The following is a 20,949-nucleotide window of genomic DNA, read 5'->3' as shown; positions in this document are numbered from 1 at the left end:
ACAATATAATTGTGTTTTCTGTCCCTTTACTAGTTCCTCCCTTACCTCTTTATCCCCCTTTCCCACCTCTGGCAACCTCAGTTCTTTTCTCTCCTTTTGAAGGTTCATTGTATTATTGTGATTGTTATACCCTTCTTTCTTTTTTTATATATTTGTTTATATTTTAGCTCCCATTTATGAGTGAGGTCATGTTGTATTTCTCTTTCTGTGCCTGGCTTATTTCACTTAACATAATTTTCTCTAACCTCATCCATATTGTTGCGAATGGCAGAATTTCGTTCTTTTTTTATGATAGAGTAGTATTCTGTTGTGTATATATACCATATTTTCCTTATCCAGTCATCCATTGATAACATTTAGGTTAGTTCCAACTCTTGGCTTCTGTAAGTAGAGATGCAATAAACATGGGAGTGCAAGTATCCCTTCAAAATGAAGATTTCCATTCCTGTGGGTACATACCTAGAAGTGTGATTGCTGGATTACATGGCAGTTCTACCTGTAGTTGTTTGAGGAAACTCCATACTGTTTTCCATAATGGCTGCGCTAATTTACAGTACTACAACTAGGGCCAGAGGGTTCTCCTTTGTCCACATTCTAACCAGTATTTCATATTCTCAGTCTTTTCTATAATAGCCAATCTAACTGAGGTGAGGTGACATCTCAATATGGTTTTGATTTACATTTCCCTGATTCTTAGTGATGCTGAGCATTTTTTCACACGTCTGTTGGCCATTTGTATGTCTTCCTTTGAGAAATGTCTATTCAGCTCCTTTGCCCATTCTTTAATCAGGTTATTTGCTTTTTTTAACTGTTAGGTTGTTTGAGTTCCTTGTATATTCTGGATATTAATCCCCTGCCAGGTACGCAGTTTGCAAATATTTTCTCCCATTCTGTCGGTTATCTTTCTGCTGTGTTAATTGTTTCTTTTGCTGTGCAGAAGTCTTTTAATTACATATAATCCCTTTTGCTTATTTTTCCTTTTGTTACCTGTGCTTTGGGGTAATATTCATAAAGTCTTTGCCCATTCCTACTTACTGAAGTGTTTTGCCTATGTTTTCTTTTAGAAGTTATACAGTTTCAGGTCTTACATTTAAGTCTTTAATCCATTTTGAGTTGATTTTGGTATATGGTAAGAGGTATGGGTCTAGTTTTTTTCATCTATATATGGATGTCTAGTTTTCCCAGCACCAATTATTGAAGAGGCAGTCTTTTCCCCAATGTATATTCTTGGTGCCTTTGTAGAAGATGATAGAAGGAAAGTATCTCAACACAATAAAAGCCACATACAACAAATCCATCACTAGCATCATCCTGAATGGGGAAAAGCTGAAAGCTTTACCCTTAAGAACAGGAATAAGACAAAGATGCCCACTTTCACACTCCTATTTAACATCGTACTGGAGGTACTAGCCAGAACAATGAGGCAAGAGGAAGAAATAAAGGGCATCCAGATTGGAAAAGATGAAGTCAAACCTGTCCCTATTTGCAGATGACACAATCCTATATATATAAAAAACTAAACACTCTACCAAAAAACTCCTAGAGCTTATAAACAATTTCAGTAATGTTGCAGGATATAAAGTCAACATGCAAAAATAAGTAACATTTTCAAACTGCAATTAAGAGCTAGTAGAAAAAGAAATCAAGAAAACGAACCCATTTACCATAGTCACCAAAAATTAAATATCTAGGAATCAATTTCACCATATGTAATATTTTTGCAAAATATACATCTGACAAAGGATTAATATCCGGAATATACAAGGAACTCAAACAACTTTACAGCAAAATATAAATAACACAATTAAAAAATGGGTAAAGGAGCTGAATAGGCATTTCTTAAAGGAAGATATACGAATGGACAACAGACACATGAAAAATGCTCAGTATCACCCAGCATCTGAGAAATACAAATCAAGACCACTTTGAGATACCATTTCACTCCAGTCAGGATGGCTAATATGCAAAAGACTGAGAATGATAAGTGCTGGAGAGGTTGCGGAGAAAAAAGGAACTCTCATACACTGTTGGTGGGACTGCAAAATGGTGCAGCCTTTGTGGAAAATGGTATGGAAGTTCCTCAAACAAGTACACATAGATCTACCATATGACCCAGCTATTCCACTGTTGGAAATATACCCAGAGGAATGGAAATCTTCATGCTGAAGGGATACCTGTACTCCAATGTTTATTGCAGCACTAGTTACAGTAGCCAAAATTTGGAACCAGCCCAAATGTCCATCATCAGATGACTGGATCAGGAAACTGTGGTACATCTACACAATGGAATACTTCTCTGTTATAAAAAAGAATGAAATACTGCCATTTGCAACAACATGGATGGACCTAGAGAAAATTATATTAAGTGAAACAAGTCAGGCACAGAAAGAGAAATACCACATGTTCTCACTTATTTGTGGGAGCTAAAAATAAATAAATAAATAAACACAAAAATAAATAAAGGGTAGGGGTGGGTAGTTCAGGCTTCAAAGGGATTTTCCTGAATATGAGAAATGGGTTCCAATTGAAATTTTAATTATGACTACAAACACATTGGTATACTTCTTGCTGAAAATTCCCCACACATAGCAAGCCTAGGAAGATTGGATGGACTTCATTTAAGCTGAGAAAACATCACTGTAGACATTTTACCCCATTGGAAGAAAACAGAAGTTTGCAGCAAGAGTGAGAGGACCTGAGGCTAACATTTACATGTGGTGAAAAAGCAATGATTGACTTTGGCATTTTTTGGGTGCTAGGTGAGGAGGAGACATCAAAGTCTACAGTAGTTTTGTGAACTCGAATGGCATGGAGCAGCTTCAGTGGCAATTGGGAAGTAAAATGCAGAAGTCAGCATGAAGAGAGAAGACCAGTATCCTCCCATCTTCCCACTTAATTATAGGTTTTTATCCAATCAATACACCAAGAAATCCTGAATTACCATTTTTTTTTTTAATTAAGGGAAGGGCATTTAGGTTACAGAAAGGGAGGGGAGAGAGAAATGTTTTGCTGACATTCTCAATATTCTTGTAAAATATACTTGCTCTTTGCTTTTTTTAAAATTAGATTTTCAAGCTCAAGTGGGAAAATGAAGATGGCCCATGAATTTCTCTCTCTTTGTTCCCCCTCTGCATGAAAAGATTTAAAAAAAAAATTCCTTGTGTTCAAGACAAGATTCTCATTGCTTTTGGTTATGTATCTCCATTAGGTAGAATTGTTCACCCTGAGATCCTCTAGGCTGTTGATTACAAGAAATGCTCTGGTTGGCTATTTTTCAAATGTCAGAGCCAGTGATGCACTCTAGGTGCAGCCAAGTGTGAATGCTGTTAAAGCTATTGGTTCAGATGACCTTGAAATTGGGTCTCCTCATAACTGTGGCTCAAGTTTTCTACTCTGCTGGTTTTTCACTTCTTCCTCTAATTGCTGCTGACTATTCAAAATTTGGCCTTGTCTGATATGCTTCCAATTTTTATAAAATTACAGAAATTTCCTATATAATCCTGTGTTTTCAGTGTCCCCATTAAATATACATCCAGGGGGAGAGTTTAATTTGCCTGGTATATTCAACTCTCATCCAAGTAAAGTACACCTCATTGGAGCCTCTTTTCGATGATGGAAAATTCAGTGACACGACCCAAAGTATTTTATGGCTATTTTTCCAATATATCAGTTAAGATTCTTTGGGCTTCCAGTAATACAAAACTCAACTAATAATGTCTTAAACAATAAAGATATTTTTTGATTTCATGTAATGCAAAGTTCAGAGGTAGAGGAAACCTGGGTATATTAGTTGGGTCCAATACTTATTGGGGGCCACTCCTACGAAAGATAAAAAGAAATGGATCAGGAATAGTCAGGAAAATCCTTCTGACTACAGTTCAGGTCTGATACCTGTGAAAGGGGAGAGGAAAAGAAGCAGTATTGGGTAGGAAGAGCTTAAGACTATAGTGAGGCTCTGAGAAATCAGAGCCAGCCTAACAGGGAGCTCTGCTGGCAATATGGCCCATGTTGGGCAGAAATGACTGGGCGCTAGTGTCCCACTGTTCAGTTACTGGCTGGGGCTTCCTGGAAGAGCTTGGCCTTGGCTCAGATGCTGGCATGGATTGTTTGCAGGTGGGAGATGTCAGCTAACCACGATCTTTGCAGCTGATCAGCAAGCTCTTTCTTGAATGGAGATCTGAGCAGCACACTTCCATAGCCGCCACACAGGGTTTAACTCAGCAGCACAGTTATGCCACACAGGATTCTGGTGCTTTCCAAATTTCCATTCGGTCATGGTTAGCATGTCGGTATTCTTCTTCATATTTATTCCCACATTGTCTAAAAATGACTGTCACAGCCTCATGTCCTCACACAACTGTGTACAAAAGCAGGAAGGAGAGCTTATCTTCACATGTCTCTGTAAGGGAGAGAAATTTCTCTTTAAAGCTGCCAAGCAGACTTTCCTATCGGTCCCATAGGCCAGGTTTGTGTCACATGCCCATGCTTTAGCTGCAAGGGAGGCTAGAAGAATGAATTTCTGGTTTTTGCAGCCTCTATAATAGGAAGTGGGTTATGCCAGCAAATAAGAAGGGACTTAGGAGGAAGGTGGTAGGGGTGGCTATTGGGGAGGTGAACCACCAGTGTCTGACATCCTAAATATTGCTAGGGTGGTACTTTCTAATTTTATTCCCAGAGATTTAGATGTTGGAGGTTACAAATTGATTACTGAATTTGTGACTTGTTACACTGGCAGTTCCTTTTGCTTACCATGCACTCCCCAAATATCCCCATCCGTTCCCTCAGCCAGGAGCATGAAAGCTTTACTGCAGTCTGTCTTCAGACAATTTCTTACTTTTGTTTAATTGTTGTCATGGTTTGTAGTTTACTGAACGCCTGAGTGAAAAAATATCCAAACAAACCACTTAGACTAATTTTTAAAAAGAACTTGTGAAAAGTCTGATTACTTTACTCAATTATTGTAATTCTGTCATTTTAAACTTTCAGTTTACCATGCAGGTTTCTCTAGTGCTAGAAAGCTGCAGAGACACTTAAGGCCCAGGGAGAAGAGTAGGAAAAATATGCATAGTGTGAAAAATACCTGTACAGGGTAATTATTTTGGTACAAACCGAGGTACTCATGTGCTTTCCCTAGTAATGTCTTTCACACCTCTCTTGTATTTCTGTATACTCTATCCTTGTTCATTAAATCTATAGTTTTCAGCACAGAGCTAGTAAGTTCTGCTACTTACCTATTTCTTGAACTTGAGAAATCTATGTGACCTCTCTGAGAATTAGTCTCCTAATTCACAAAATGATATTAAAATGTCCCTCTATGTAGGTGCATGTGTAAAAAGCACAAAGAACATTTTTATTATTATTATTATTATTATTATTTTTATTTTTATTATTATTAAACAGGTGAGGCATAGGCCAACAGATGTCACTAGATAAAACAAAGAACAGAAATAGAATAGCTTACATTTGTTCAACAAAAATAAAATAATGCGTTTATTTTCATTCATTCAGATATTTACTGTGCTTCCATCATATTCCAGGCATTGTTTTTAGCACTTAAATGCAGTGGTAAAAGAGAGATGTTTCCTGTTAATGACAGTTACATTTTAGTGGGAAAAAGACAAGAGATGCTTGTATTTTGAATATCCTCAAATACAATGCTGTTGAATCAATTTCTTCAGTCATTTAATTGTTCATTAAGTTACTTTTGAAGCAGTTGTTCAAAAAGTGTGTTCAACATATTTTTTATTATAATGGAAGTAATATTATTTTTTAGAAATTAAAATAAAAGATAAAGATTAAAGCCACCCATAATGTAGAAAACCATGGCCATCATTAACGTGTGTGTGTATGTGTATCCATTTCATTTGTGTTGTCTACACAAATATATGAGCCAATGTAATTTTCTTTATTTTCAATTGAAACATGATTGATTATACATATTTATGGGGCACTGAGTTGACTATCAGTATATGTGTGCAATATGTGATGATCAAATCAGTATTATTAGCATGTTCATTGTTAGAAATCATAATTATGCTCTCTGTCCACTACCCAGTTCCTCCCTAGTCCCCTTCCTCCTCCCACCTCTCCCTTTCCCACCTCTAGTAACCATAGTTCTGTTCCCTCCTTCTGAAAGTTCAACGTATTATGGTGGTTGCTCTTTCTCTCTCGCCTTCCTGCCTTCTCTCCTCTCCCCCTCCCTCCAGCTTATGAGTAAGGACTTGCAGTATTTCTCTTTCTGTGCCTGTATCATTTCACTTAACGTTTTTCTTTAAGCTAATCCATGTTGCTGTGAATGGCAAAATTTCATTCTTTTTTTATGGCTGAGTAGTATTCTATTGTGTATACCCCATTTTCCTATCCAGTCATCCGTTGATGGACATTTAGGTGGGTTTCATATATTGGCTATTGTAAATAGAGCTGTGGTGAATAAGGGAGAGCAGACATCCCTTGACATGTAGTGGCATTGCTGGATCATATGGTAGTTTTACTGTAGTTGTTTGAGAAAACTCCATACTGTTTTCCATAATGGCTGTACTAATTTACAGTTCCACTGGCACTGTAGAGGTATTCCACTTTCTCCATATCCTTGTAGGCATTTGTTATTCTCTGTCATTTTGGTAATAGCCAGACTAAGTGGGGTGAAATGATATCTCGATGTGATTTTGATTTGCATTTCCATGATGTTGAGCATTTTTTCATGTGCCTGTTGGCCATTTGTATGTCTTCCTTTGAGAAATGCTTATTCAGCTCCTTTGCCCATATTTTAATTGGATTATTTATTTATTTATTTATTTATTTATTTATTTATTTACTGTTAAGTTCATTGAGTTTCTTGTTTATTCTGGATATTAATTCCTTGTCAGATGTATAATTCACAAATATTTTCTCCCATTCTGTAGGTTGTGTTTTCACTCTGTTGATTGTTTCCTTTGCTGTACAGGAGTTTTTTAGTTTGATATAAACCCATTTGTTTAGTTTTTCTTTGGTTGCTTGTACTTTTAAGGTCTTATTCACAATGTCTTTGCTCAGACGTACATCCTGAAGTGTTTTCTCTCTGTTTTATTTTAGGAGTTTTATAGTTTCAGGTCTTATACTTAAGTCTTTAATCCATTTTGAGTTGATTTTGATATATGGTGAATATATGTATATGTATGTGAATAAAATTAGAAATTACCAACAAACAAAACTTTGGAAACTATACAAATTTATAGAAATGAAACAACATGCTCTTGAACAACTAATAGGTCAAAGAAGAAATAAAGCAGGAAATAAAAAAAAATTCTTGAAACAAATGAAAACACAAGCACAACTTACCAAAAGTTATGGGATACTGCAAAAGCAGTACATAGAGGGAAGTTTATTGCAATAAGTGCTTAAATTAAAAGAATAGAAATAAACAACCTAATTTTAAATCTCAAAGGACTAGATAAACAAGAACAATTTAATCCCAAAAATAGTACACAGAAAGAAATAATTAGGATCGGAGCAGAACTAAATGAAATAGAGACCAAAACAATGGTTCAAAAAAATCAATAAAACAAAAAGTTGTTTATTTTTAGCAGGTCAACGAAATAGACAAGCCATTGGCTAGACTAAGTAAAAAAAAGAAGAGAAGAGACTCAAATACCAAAAATCAGAAATAAAAAATGAGACGTTATGGCCAATACCACAGAAATACAAATAACAATTAGAGACTATTATAAACAACTATACGCCAATAAATTTAAAAATCTGGAGGAAATGTATAAGTTTCTGGACACATATAAGCTGCCAATACTGAACCAACAAGAAATACTAAAATTGAACAGACCAGTAAGTAACGAGCAATGGGATCGAAGCAGTAATCAACACTCCCCTCCCAACAGTGGCTTCACCACTGAATTCTACCAAACCTTTAAAGGGGAATTAACACCAATTATCTTTAAACTATTCCAAAAAATTGAAACAGAGACCATTATCCCAAACTCATTCTATGAGGCCAGCATCACTATAATACCCAAATCAGACAAATACATGACAAAAACCCCCAAAAAGCCACAGGCCAATATCCTTGATGAACATAGATGCAAAAACTCTCAACAAGACATTAGCAAACGGAATATAATAGCATATCAAAAAGATTATACACCTTGATCAAGTGGGATTCATGATCAAGTGGAATTCAACATATGCAAATCAATTAATGTGATACACCACATTAACAAATGCAAGGTCAAAAACCATATTATTATCTCAACAGACACAGAGAAAGCATTTGACAAAATTCAACATCCCTTCATAATAAAGACTTCCAACAAATTAGGTATACAAGGAAAGTATCTCAGCACAATAAAAGCCATATATGACAAACCAAGTACCAATATCATCATGAATGTGGAAAAGCAGAAAGCTTTTCCTTTAGGAACTGGAACAAGACAAAGATTCCCACTCTCACCGCTCCTATTCAACATAGTATTGGAGCCAATGTAATTTTCTAAAAAGAATCAAGTTCATTTTAGTCTTCTTTCCCTCATGCTGTTAAACATTCTTTTTGTTTTTCTTTTGTTGTTGTTGCACAGTACATTTTTTTTATTGGTTATGAGTATTCATGAGACACAAAGCTGATTATCACTACTTGTGCCCAAGATGCGATGGCTAGATCCATACTGGCAGCATGTCTATTACTACAAATTGTAATTATACCCCATGTCCCCCACCCAATTATCCCTGACTTTCCTCCCTATTCCCCTTTCCCCCACTCCACTTTATAACCTTAGGTATGCTCTCTCCTGGATCCAACATACCACTGAAGTCTCTCTTTCCTTCCTTTTTTCTCACTTAGCTCCCACTTATGAGTGAGTACACACAGTATTTATCCCTCTGTGCTTTGCTTATTTCATTCAACATAAGTTTCTCCAAGCTCATCCATGTTGTTGCAAATGGAAGGATTTAATTCTTTTTTATGGCAGAGCCATATTCCATGGTGTATATAAACCACATTTTCCTTATCCAATCACCCATCGATGGACATTTCCATATTGTGGCTATGGTGAACAGAGGTTCAATGAACATGAGAGTGCAGGTATCCCTTTGACATGATGATTTCCATTCCTCTGGGTATGTACCCAGAAGTGGGATAGCTGGATCGTATGGAAGATCAATCTGTGGTTGTTTGAGAAACCTCCATACTGTTTTCCATAGTGGTTGTGCTAATTTACAGTCCCACCAACAGTGTAGAAGTGTTCCTTTCTCTCCACATACTTGTCAGCATTTGTTATTCTCCATCTTTTTGATTATAGCCAGTGTAACTTGGGAGAGGTGATATTTCAGTGTGGTTTTAGTTTGCATTTCCCTGATGACTAGTGATGTTGAGCATTTATTCATGTACCTGTTGGCCATTTGTACGTCTTCCTTTGAAAAACATCTATTCAGGTCCTTTGCCCATTTTTAAATTGGGTTATTTGCTTTTTTACTGTGTAATTGTTTGAGTTCCCTGTATATTATGGAAATTAATCCCTTGTTGGATGCATAGTTAGCAAAAATTTTCTCCCACTCTGTAGGTTGTCGTTTCACTGTGTTATTTCCTTTGCTGTGCAGAAGCTTTTCTGTTCTACATAGTCACGTTTGTTTATTGTTTCTTTTGTTGCTTGTGCTACCAGGCTCATGTTCATAAAGGCTGTGCCCAGACCTAGTTCCTGAAGTGTTTCACCTATATTTTACCTTAGTAATTTTACAGTTGCAGGTCTTATACTTAAGTCTTTAATCCATTTTGAGTTGACTTTAGTATATCATGAGAGGTGCATGTCTAGTTTCTTTTTTCTGCGTACGGATAGCCAATTTTCCCAGCACCACTAATTGAAGAGGCAGTCTTTTCCCCAATGTATGTTTTTGTTGCTTTTGTCAAATATCAGATGGCTGTAAGCCTGAGGGGTGATTTCTGGGTTCTCTCTTCTACTCCACTGCCCCAAGTGTCTATTTTTATGCCAGTACCATGCTGTTTTGGTTACATATAGCTTTATAGTATAATTTGAAGTCAGGTAGTGTTATGCCTTCGGCTTTATTTATTTATTTATTTTGCTCAGGATTGCTTTGGCTATTAAGGGTCTTTTCTTGTTCCGTATGAATTTTAAGATTGTTTTTTCCATTTCTGTGAAGAATGTCATTGGTATTTTGATGTGGATTGCATCGAATCTGTAGATTGCTTTAGGTAGTATAGACATTTTCACAATGTTAATTCTTCCAATCCAAGAGCATGGAATATCTTTCCATGTTTTTCTGTCTTCTTTAATTTCTTTCATTAGTGATTTTTAGTTCTCATTCTAGATACCTTTCACCTCCTTGTTTAAATTGGTTCCTAAGTATTTTATTTTATTTTTTGTTACTGTTGTAAATGGGCTTACTTTTTTGATTTCTCTTTCTGTTAGCTCATTATAGGAGAATATAAGTACAACTGATTTGGGGGCATTTATTTTGTATCCTGCAACATTACTGAAGTTATTAACCAGCTCTAGGAGTTTTTTGATAGAGGCTTTAGGTTTTTCTCTATATAGGATCATGTCATCTGCAAGTAGGGACAGTTTGACTTCATCTTTTCCAAGCTGGATGTCCTTTATTTCTTTCTCTTGCGTGATTTCTCTGGCTAGTACCTTCAGTACTTTGTTAAATAGAAGTGGTGAGAGTGGGCATCCTTGTCTTGTTCCTGTTCTTAAGGGAAAAGCCTTCAGTTCTTCCCCATTCAGAATGATACTGTCAGTAGGCTTGTCATAGATGGCTTTAATTGTGTTAAGATACTTTCCTTATGTACCTAATTTGTTGAGAGTCTTTATCATGAAGGTATGTTGAATTTTGTCAAATGCTTTTACAGCATCTATTGAGATAATCATATGGTTTTTGTCCTCGAGTTTGTTAGTGTGATGTATCACATTTATTGACTTTCGTATGTTGAACCATCCTTGCATCCCTGGGATGAATCCCCCTTGATCATGGTTTTTAATTTCTTTAATATGTTGTAGTATTCTGATTGCTAATATTTTGTTGAGGATTTTTGCATCTATGTTCATCAAAAATATTGGCCTGTAATTTTCCTTTTTTTGTTGTGTCTTTATCTGGTTTTGGTATCAGAGTTATGTTGGCCTCATAGAATGATTTTGGGAGAGTGGATTCTGTTTCAGTTTTTTGGAATAGTTTGAGGAGAATTGGTATTAATTCCTCTTTAAAGGCTTGGTAGAATTCAGCTGTAAAGTCATCTGGTCCTGAGCTTTTCTTTGTTGGAAGATTGCTGATTACCACTTCAATCTTGTTGCTTGCTATTTGTCTGTATACGTTTTTTATTATCTCTTCTTGATTCAGTCTGTGTAGTTTGTATGTGTCCAGAAACTTATCCATATATTCCAGATTTTCATATTTGTTGTCATACAGTTGTTCATAATACTCTCTATTGATTCTTCATATTTCTGTGATACCAGATGTAACGTCTGCCTTTTCATTTCTGATTTTTGTTATTTGGGTGTTCCCTCTTCTTATTTTATTTATTTATTTATTTTTTGTTAACCAAGCTAATATTTTTTCTATTTTATTTATCTTCTCAAAAAATGAACTTTTTGTTTTGTGATCTTTTCTATTGTTTTTGGGGTTGCTATTTCACTTAGTACTGGTCTGATCTTAATTATTTCTTTCTGTCTACTACCTTTAGGGTTGGGTTGTTGTTGTTTTTCTAGTTCTTTGAGGTGTAGAGTTAGATCGTTTATTTGAAGTCTTTCCATTCTTTTGATGTAAGCATTTATTGCAATGAATTTCCTTCTTAGTACTACTTTTGCAGTATCCCATAGTTTTTGGTATGTTGTGTGTTTAGTTTCATTCGTTTAAAGAAATTTTTTGATTTCCTGTTTAATTTCTTCTTAGACCTGTAGGTCATTCAGGAACGTATCGTTTAGTTTCCAAGTATTTATATAGATTACAGAATTTTGCTTGTTATTAATTTCCAGTTTTAGTCCATTGTGTTCTGAAAAGATATTTGGAATGATTTCAGTTTTAAAAATTTGCTGACACTAGATTTGTGACCTAATATGTGGTCTATCCTGCAGAATGTTCCATGTGCTTTTAAGAAGAAAGTATATTCTTTAGCTGTTGAGTGAATGTTTTGTATATATCTTCCAGGTCCAGTTGGTCTAAGGTGTAGTTTAAATCCTGTGTCTCTTTGTTGATTTGTTGCCTGGAAGATCTGTCCCGTACTGAGAGAGGGGTGTGCAGGTCACCCACTGTTAACGTATTAGGGCCTATTTCTTTCTTTAAGTCTAAGAGTTTTTGCTTTATATATCTGGGTGCTCCAGTATTGGGTGCATACATATTTATGATTGTTTTGTCTTCTAGCTGGATAGAGACTTTTATCATTATATAGTGTCCTCTTTTGTCTCTTTCATGTTTTTTTCTTTGAAATTAATTTCTCTGATATAAGAATAGGTACTCCTGCTCAATTTTGCTTTCCATTTGCATGGTATATCTTTTTCCATCCCTTCACTTTTAGGCTGTGTGTGTCTACAGGTGAGGTGGGTCTCTTGAAGACTGCATATACTTGGGTCTAGCTTTTTAGTTCAATCAGTCAGTGTCTTTTGATGGGGAGTTTAATCCATTCACATTGAGATTAGTTATGACAGGTACTGCTTAATTACTGTTATTTAATTGCTTTTTGTTTAGATGATTTAAATATCATTTGATCATTACTTCTCCTTTTATTTCTCTTCTTCAATGTTAGGTGGAAATTTGAGGTGGCATGATTTACCTTCTTTGTCTCTCCACTGGCATTTTTATTTTAACAGTGGGTTTTACTCTTTCTTGTGTATTCATTATAGTGATCATCACTCTTCAGATTCCTGATGCAGTACTCTCTTGAGAATTTCTTGCAAGGCTGATCATGTGGTGGTGAACTCCCACAATTTTTGTTTGTCTGGGAAATACACTATTTCTTCCTGATTTCTGAAGGAGAGCCTTGCTAGGTAAAGAATTCTTGGCTGACAACTTATTTCTTTTAGTGTTTTGAATATATCATTCCAGTTTCTTCTGGCCTGTAAGGTTTCAGTCCAGAAGTCTGCTGTTAGTCTGGTGGAGTTTCCCTTATAGGTGACTTGGCATTTTTCTCTTGCTGCTTTTAGAATTCTCTTTGTCTTTGAGTTTTGCAAATTTGACTATAATGTGTTCTGTAGAGGATCTTTTTGGACTGAATCTGTTTGGGGACCTTTGACCTTTCAGGATCTGAAGGTCTGCGTCTCTCCCTACCCCTGCGAAGTTTTTTGTTATTATTTCCTTGAATAAGTTTTCAATACTTTTTCCTTTCTCCTCCCCTTCTGGAGTCCCCACAATTCGGATGTTAGAGCACTTGAGGTTGTGTACTATCTCTCTTAGATTTTCTTCATATTTTAAATTCTTTTTTTCCTTTTTTTTTTTCTCTTTTTTTGTCTGCCAGGGTTATTTCAAAAAGACTATCTGAAATTCTTTCTTCTGCTTGCTTTAGCCTGCTGCTCAAGGTCTCTGTTCCTTTCTTTTATTTCAGTGAATAAATCTTTCATTTCTAGGAGTTCTGCTACACTCCCTTTTAAGGTATTAATCTCTTTGTAAATTTCCCCCTTCCTATTCTGGATATTTTTTTCTTGTTTCATTGCATTCTCTAATTGAGTCTTCTTTCACCTCTTAGAGTTTTCTTAAGATCATTGCTCAGAATTCCTTTTCAGACATTTCAAGGATTCCCTGTTCTATGGGGTCTGAAATTTGACCATTGTCGTATTCCTTCGCTGGTGTTATTTCTTCTTATTTGTTTGTAGTTCTAGTATTTTTTCATTAATGTTTGGTCATCTGGTAGAGAACTTGTTTCTTTTATTGCTCTGGGGTTAGCTATGAGAATATAGATTTCTTCCTCTATTTGCAGGCTCTACTCATGACTCTTCTTATATCAGTGTAGTTGAGTGAGCAGCAGGTTGCCTGTAGAGTAGCCCTGACTGCTACTGTGGTGGTGAAATATTCTTGTGGTGACAATAGGTGTGGCAGTAACTATATTACATCATCTTGGCTCCTGTTACGGAATCCGTGGCCATAGACAGAGCCTCCAGTACCACGTGAGTCTCAGCTCACGTCCGCAACTGCTGGGCCTATGGGTGCTTCCCTCCAGGGCCTAAGACTGAACCTTGGTGCCATGCAGGTCTTGGCTCAGCTCAGAGGCTGCTGTGGCTGTGGGTGCTTCCCTTTCAGGCCTAAGATTGAGCCCCAATACCACACAGATGTCAGCTCACCTTGGTGGCTGCTGCAGCTGTGGGTGCTTCCCTCTGTGGCCTGAGACTGAGCCCTGGTGCCATGCTGGTCTCTGCTCACCTCAGTGGCTGCTGCTGCAGCTGTGGGCACTTCCCACCTGGGCTGAAGATAGTGCCCCTGTGCCACGCAGGTCACTGTTCTTTAAACATTCTTTAAGAACGGTATTTTTGTTCTTCCAAATCAGGAATTGATATGCTGCAATTTATTTAACTAGTGCCCTATTGTTGGACCTTGGTTTTTTTTTTTTTTTTTTTTTAAAAAAACCCCAATTATTTAAATGAACACTTTACACCTTGTATATAAATATTGGTATATATGTGATTATCTTATTAGGGTAAATGTCTAGAAGTAATATTACTGGGTCAAAGTCTATTAAAGATATACAGATTTTATACATAATCTCAATCTCTCCAAAGAATATAATTATATCAGATTGTAATTTATCAGTGTTTATTTCCTTGCATCTTTAATAGCATTAGATATTTTCAGGTTTTTTTTTTCTAATCTTAGCCTAATTTTCTAGAGAAAAAGTTATGTCATTGGTTTCATTTTTATTCCTTTGACTATAAATAATTAAAGCACTTTTAAAAAATTTTAACTTTTCAATATACATTGTAGCTGATTTTCATATCCCTTTACCCATTCCTCTTTCCCCCTCTCTCTTTCTCCTCTCCCCCAACTACATCATATCTGTTCCCTTGTCTTAACAAGTTCAAGGAATTGTTGTGATTGTTGTGTCTTCTCCCCCCAACACCCTTTATTTTTTGTATGTTTTTTTTCTTTATTTTTATCTCCCACAAATAAGTGAGAACATGTGGCATTTCTATTTCTGTGCTTTACTTGTTTCACTTAATATAATTTTCTCTAAGTCCATCCATGTTGATGCGAATGGTAGTATTTCATTCGTTTTTATAGCTGAGTAGTATTCCATTGTGTAGATATACCGCATTTTCCGTATCCACTCATCTGATGATGGACATTTGGGCTGGTTCCAACTCTTGGCTATTGAAAAGAGTGCTGCGATGAACATTGGAGTACAGGTATCCCTTCGGCATGATGATTTCCATTCCTCTGTGTATATTCCCAACAGTGGAATAGATGGGTCATATGGTAGGTCTTTGTGTAATTGTTTGAGGAACCTCCATACCATTTTCCATAGAGGCTCCACCATTTTGCAGTCCCACTAACAGTGTATAAGAGTTCCTTTTCCTCTGCATCTTTCCCAGCATTTATCATTCACAGTCTTTTAGATATTAGTCATCCTAACTGGAGTGAGATGGTATCTCAGTGTGATTTTGATTTGCAAATGATGCTGAGTGATGTTGAGCATTTTTTCATGTGTCTGTTGGCCATTCTTTATCTTCTTTTGAGAAATGCCTATTCAGCTTCTTTGCCCATTTTTTAATTGTGCTATTTGTTTTTTTGCTGTAAAGTTGAGTTCCTTGTATATTCTGGATATTAATCCTTTGTCAGGTGTATATTTTGCAAATATTTTCTCCCACTCTGTTGGTTGCCTTTTTGCTCTGTTAATTGTTTCTTTTGCTGTGCAGAAGCTTTTCAGTTTGATATAATCCTATTTGTTTATTTTTCCTTTGGTTGCCTGTGCTTTTGGGGTCATATTCATGAAGTCTGTGCCCACTCCTACTTCCTGGAGTGTTTCCCCTATGTTTTCTTTAAGGAGTTTTCTTGTTTTAGGATAGATATTTAATTCTTTAATCCATTTTGAGTTGCTTTTGGTATATAGTGAGAAGAACAGGTCTAGTTTCATTCTCCTACATAAGAATATGCAGTTTTCTCAGCACCGTTTGCTGAAGAGGCTGTCTTTTCCCCAGTGTGTAGACTTGTTGCCTTTGTCAAAGATGGGTACAGATGGCTGTAGGTGTACTGGTTGATTTCTGCATTCTCTATTCTATTCCATTGATCCGTGTATCTGTTTTTATGCAAGTACCATGCTGTTTGGGTTATTATTGCTTTGTAATATAGTGTAAAATCAGGTAGTGTTCTGCCTCCAGCTTTATTTTCTTTGCTCAGGATTGCTTAGGCTATGTGTGGTCTTTTGTTATTCCATATAAATGTCTGGATATTTTTTCCATTTCCAAGAAAAGTGTCACTGGAATTTAGATGGGGATTGCATTGAATCTGTAGATCACTTTGGGTAATATGGACATTTTCACTATGTTAATTCTTCAGATCCAAGAGCAAGGGGTATCTTTCCATCTTCTTGTGTGTCCTTCAGTTTCTCTTAACAGTGTTTTGTAGTTCTTTTCATAGAGATTTTTCATGTCCTTGGTTAACTTTCTTCCTAAGTATTTCATTTTTTTTGGTGGCTATTGTAAATGGGCTGGCTTTCTTGATTTCTTTTTATGCCTGTTCACTGTTGGAGTATAGAAATGCTACTGATTTTTGTTTGTTGATTTTATATCCTATAACTTTGCAGAAATCATTTATCAAGTGTAAGAGTTTTTTTTTTTTTTTTTTTTTTTTTAGAGGCTTTAGGCTGTTCAATATATAGGATCTTATCATCTGCAAAGAGGGAAAGTTCGACCTCATCTTTTCCAGTCTAGATGCCCTTTATTTCCTTCTATTCTCTGATTGCTCTGGCCAACACTATATTGAATAGGAGTGGTGAGAGTGGGCTTTTCCCTGTTCAGGATGATATCGGCAGTGGGCTTATCATATATGGCCTTACTTATGTTGAGATACTTTCCATCTATACCTAACTTGTAGAGAGTCTTTATCATGGACATATGTTGAATTTTGTCAAATGCTTTTTCAGCACCTGTAGAGATGATCATATGGTTTTTGTCTTTGCTTTTATTGATGTGGTGCATCACATTTATTGATTTGCATATGTTGAACCAACCTTTCATCCCTGGGATGAATCCTGGGATTAATTATTCACTCATGGTGGATAATTTTGTGTATGTGTTGCTGTACTCTGTTGGCTAGTATTTTATCAAAGAGTTTTGCATCTATCTTCATCAAGGATATTGGCCTGTAGTTTTGTATTTTTGATGTATCTTTGACTGGTTTTGGTATCAAGGTGATGTTTGCTCCATAGAATGAATTGGGAGAATGAACTTTGTTTTAATCTTTTGGAATAGTTTGTAGAGAATTGGTGTCAATTCCTCTTTGAAGGTTTGGTAGAACTCTGCAGTGAATCTGTCCAGTCCTAGGCTTTTCTTTGTTGGGAGCCTTCTGATAACAGCTTCAATCACTTTTATTGTTATTGGTCTATTCAGATTTTCTATATCTTCTTTGCTCAGTTTTGGTAGTTTGTGTCCAGAAATTTATCCATTTCCTTCAGATTTTCAAAATTGTTGTCATATGTTTGTTTATAGTAGCCCCTAATGATTCCTTGTATTTCTGAGGTATCAGTTGTAATATCACCTTTTTCATTTCTAATTTTTGTTATTTGGGTCTCTTCTTTTTTTAGTTAGCCTTGCTAAAGGTTTGTCAATTCTATTTATCGTTTCGAAAAACCAACATTTTGTTTCATTGATCTTTTGTATTGTTTTTTGGGTTTCTATTTCATTTACTTCTGCTCTGATCTAAATTATTTATTTCCATCTACTAAATTTGGGTTTGAATATTTCTTGTTTTTCTAGTTCTTTAAGGTGAAATGTTATGTTGTTTACTTGCCATCTTTCCATTCTTCTGTATTAAGCATTTAATGCGATAAATTTCCCCCTTTGTACTGCTTTTGTAGTATCCCACAGGTTTTGGTATGATGTGTCATTATGTTCATTAGCTTAAAGAATTTTTTTGTTTTTCCATTTAATTTCTTCTTGGACCCATATGTCATTAAGTAGAATGTTGTTTAATTTCCATGTGTTTGTATAGTTTCCATAGTTTTGTTTGTTATTGAATTCTAATTTTAATCCATTGTCATCTGAAAAGATACATGGAATAATTCCAATTTTTTTGAATTTGTTGAGACTTGATTTCTGACCTAACATTGGTCTATCCTGGAGAATGTTCCATGAGCTGATGAGAAGAATGAATATCCTGAGTTTGTGAGATGGAATGTTCTGTAGATATCTGCCAAGTCAAATTGGTCTAAAGTGTTGTTTACATCTTGTGTTTCTCTGTTGATTCTTTTCCTAGATAATATGTCCAGTGTTGATAGTGGGGTGTTCAGGTCCCCTGCTATTATGGTATTAGTGTCTATCTCTTTCTTCAGGTCTAATACTGTTTGCTTCATAAATCTGGCTGCTCTGATGTTGGATGCATATATATTTATGATTGTTATTTCTTCTTGATGGATTGATCCTTTTATCATTATATAGTGGCCTTCTTTATCTCTTTTTATGGTTTTTGCTTTAATGTCTATTTTATCTGATATAAGGATAGCTACTCCAGCTCGTTTTTCATTTCTATTTGCATGATATAACTTTTTCCATTCTTTCACTTTCAGTCTATGTATGTCTCTATAGGTGAGGTAAGTCTCTTGAAGGCAACATATTTTGGGGTCCATCTTTTTAATCTAGTCAGTCAGTCTGTGTCTTTTGGGTGGGGAATTTAATCCTTTTACATTAAGAGTGTTGATTTACTGCTAGCATTTTACTGTTTTTGGTTTGGATGTCTTAAGTATCCTTTTTTCCTTTCTTTCTGATTCACTGTCTTCTGTGTTTGTTGGTTTCTTGAGATAGTAGATAACCTTTTTTTTTTTCTCTTTATTGTTAGCATTTTTATTTTCCTGGTGCAATTTGTTCTTTATTGAGTATTCATGGCAGTGATGGTTGATTTTCAGGTACCAAACTCAGTACTCCCTTGAGAATTTTTTGTAAGGCTGGTCATGTGGTAGTGAACTCCTGCAGATTTTGTTTGTCTGAGAAATATACTATTTGTCCTTCATTTAAGAAAGGTAGCCTTGCTGGGTAAAGTATTCTTGGCTGGCAATTTTTGTCTTTTAGTATTTTGAGTATATCATCCCATTCTCTTCTGGCTTTTATGGTTTCTGAAGAAAGGTCTGTTATTAGTCTGATTGGGAATCCCTTATAGGTGACTTGCCACTTCTCTCTTGCAGCTGTTAAGACTCTCTCTTTATCTTTGAGTTTTGCCAGTTTGACTATAACATGTCTTGGAGAGGGCCTTTTGGGGTTGAATATGTCTGGGGATCTTTGAGCCTCCTGAATCTGAAGATCTGTGTCTTTCCTTATACCTAGGAAGTTTTCTGCTATTATTTCATTGAATATGTTTTCAATGCCATTTCCTTGTTCTTCCTCATCTGTAATACCAGTGATTCTGATATTTGAGTACTTAAGGTTGTCTGTTATCACTCTTAGATTTTCTTCAATATTTAATTTTTTTTCTTTATTTTTGTCTGTCTGTTTTATTTTGAACATCCTGTCTTCAAGGCCTGAAATTCTCTCTTCTGCTTGTTCTAGCCTGCTGGTTAAACTCTGCTGTGCTTTTTATTTCATTGAAGGAATCTTTCAGCTCCACAAACTCTGCTACATTTTTTTCAGGGCATTGATTTCTTTGTACATTTCTTCTTTTAGGTCCTGTATACTTTTTCTCATTTCATTGTGTTGTCTGAGTTTTTTTGTATCTCATTTAGTTTCTTTAGAATTGTTGCTTGAAATCCATTGTCGGTCATTTCAAGGTCTTCCTGTTCTATAGGTGGTGATGTACTTTCTTGATTTTTCATATTTCTGCTATCTTTTCTTTGGTGTTTAGTCATTGTGGCAGGGTGTATCACAGTCCACTCATTCAACACTGATTTCTGGCATGGATCCTGAGGGGACTGCCAATTCTGGGCAGTGGGGACTAGCCTGGACTGGGGGTCCCATGGCACCTGTCTGTTCTGGCATGGCTGGTTCAGAGTATTTGTGCCTGGCAGCTCTCAGGCACGTTTGGGCATTGTGGACTGGTCTGGGCTGGGGTCCCATGGTGCCTGCCTGTTCTGGTGTGAGTGACTCAGTGTGTGTGGGACCAGCAGCTCTCAGGCCTCTCTGGGTGGTGGGCACTGGCCTGGAGTTGGGTCCTACAGCATGCAGCTCTTGCCTGTTCTGGAATGACTCTCGGGCCTCCTGTTTTTGCTTTTTAGTAGTTGCAAACTGTTTGATTTGTGGGAGAGACGCTAGGAACCATCTACTCCACCGTCTGACTGGAAGCTCCCATCAAGCACATTTTAACATGATTAATGTTCACTTGTCTGGTGAATTGCCTGTTATATTTCTGTACATATTTCTATTTAGGGATTCATCTTTTATTTTTTCTTTGTAAAAAGCTCTGCATGTTAAATATAAATAACTATGATTGTGTTATATATTTAAAATTATTTTTCTGGTGTTTCCTGTGTCTTTGATGGTAATTTTGACATTGAGAAGATTTTCATTTTTATGTTGTCAAACCTATTAATATTTACCTTTAATTTTCTGTGGTTCTTTTTATGTTTAAAAATTATTTTCCCCTTTGATACCAGAAATTATTTTCCTACATAAGCATGAAGTTCTTTTCTCTTTTATAAAGAGCTAGAATCTAGTGTGGATTATTTTTTAATAGTAGGAGATTTTTATTAATCAGTTGTTCTTGTATGTATCATGTAATTTTCACTTATTTATTTTATTTATTTGGTTTAGAATAGACTTTCCTTTCTCTAATGATTTAAAGTTTCACCTTTATTACATACCTTATTCTTATGCAAATGTATCTGTGTAGAGT

Source organism: Cynocephalus volans, chromosome X (assembly GCF_027409185.1).
Source record: "Cynocephalus volans isolate mCynVol1 chromosome X, mCynVol1.pri, whole genome shotgun sequence".
Classification (NCBI taxonomy): domain Eukaryota; kingdom Metazoa; phylum Chordata; class Mammalia; order Dermoptera; family Cynocephalidae; genus Cynocephalus; species Cynocephalus volans.
Note: the sequence above shows the minus strand (reverse complement) of the source record.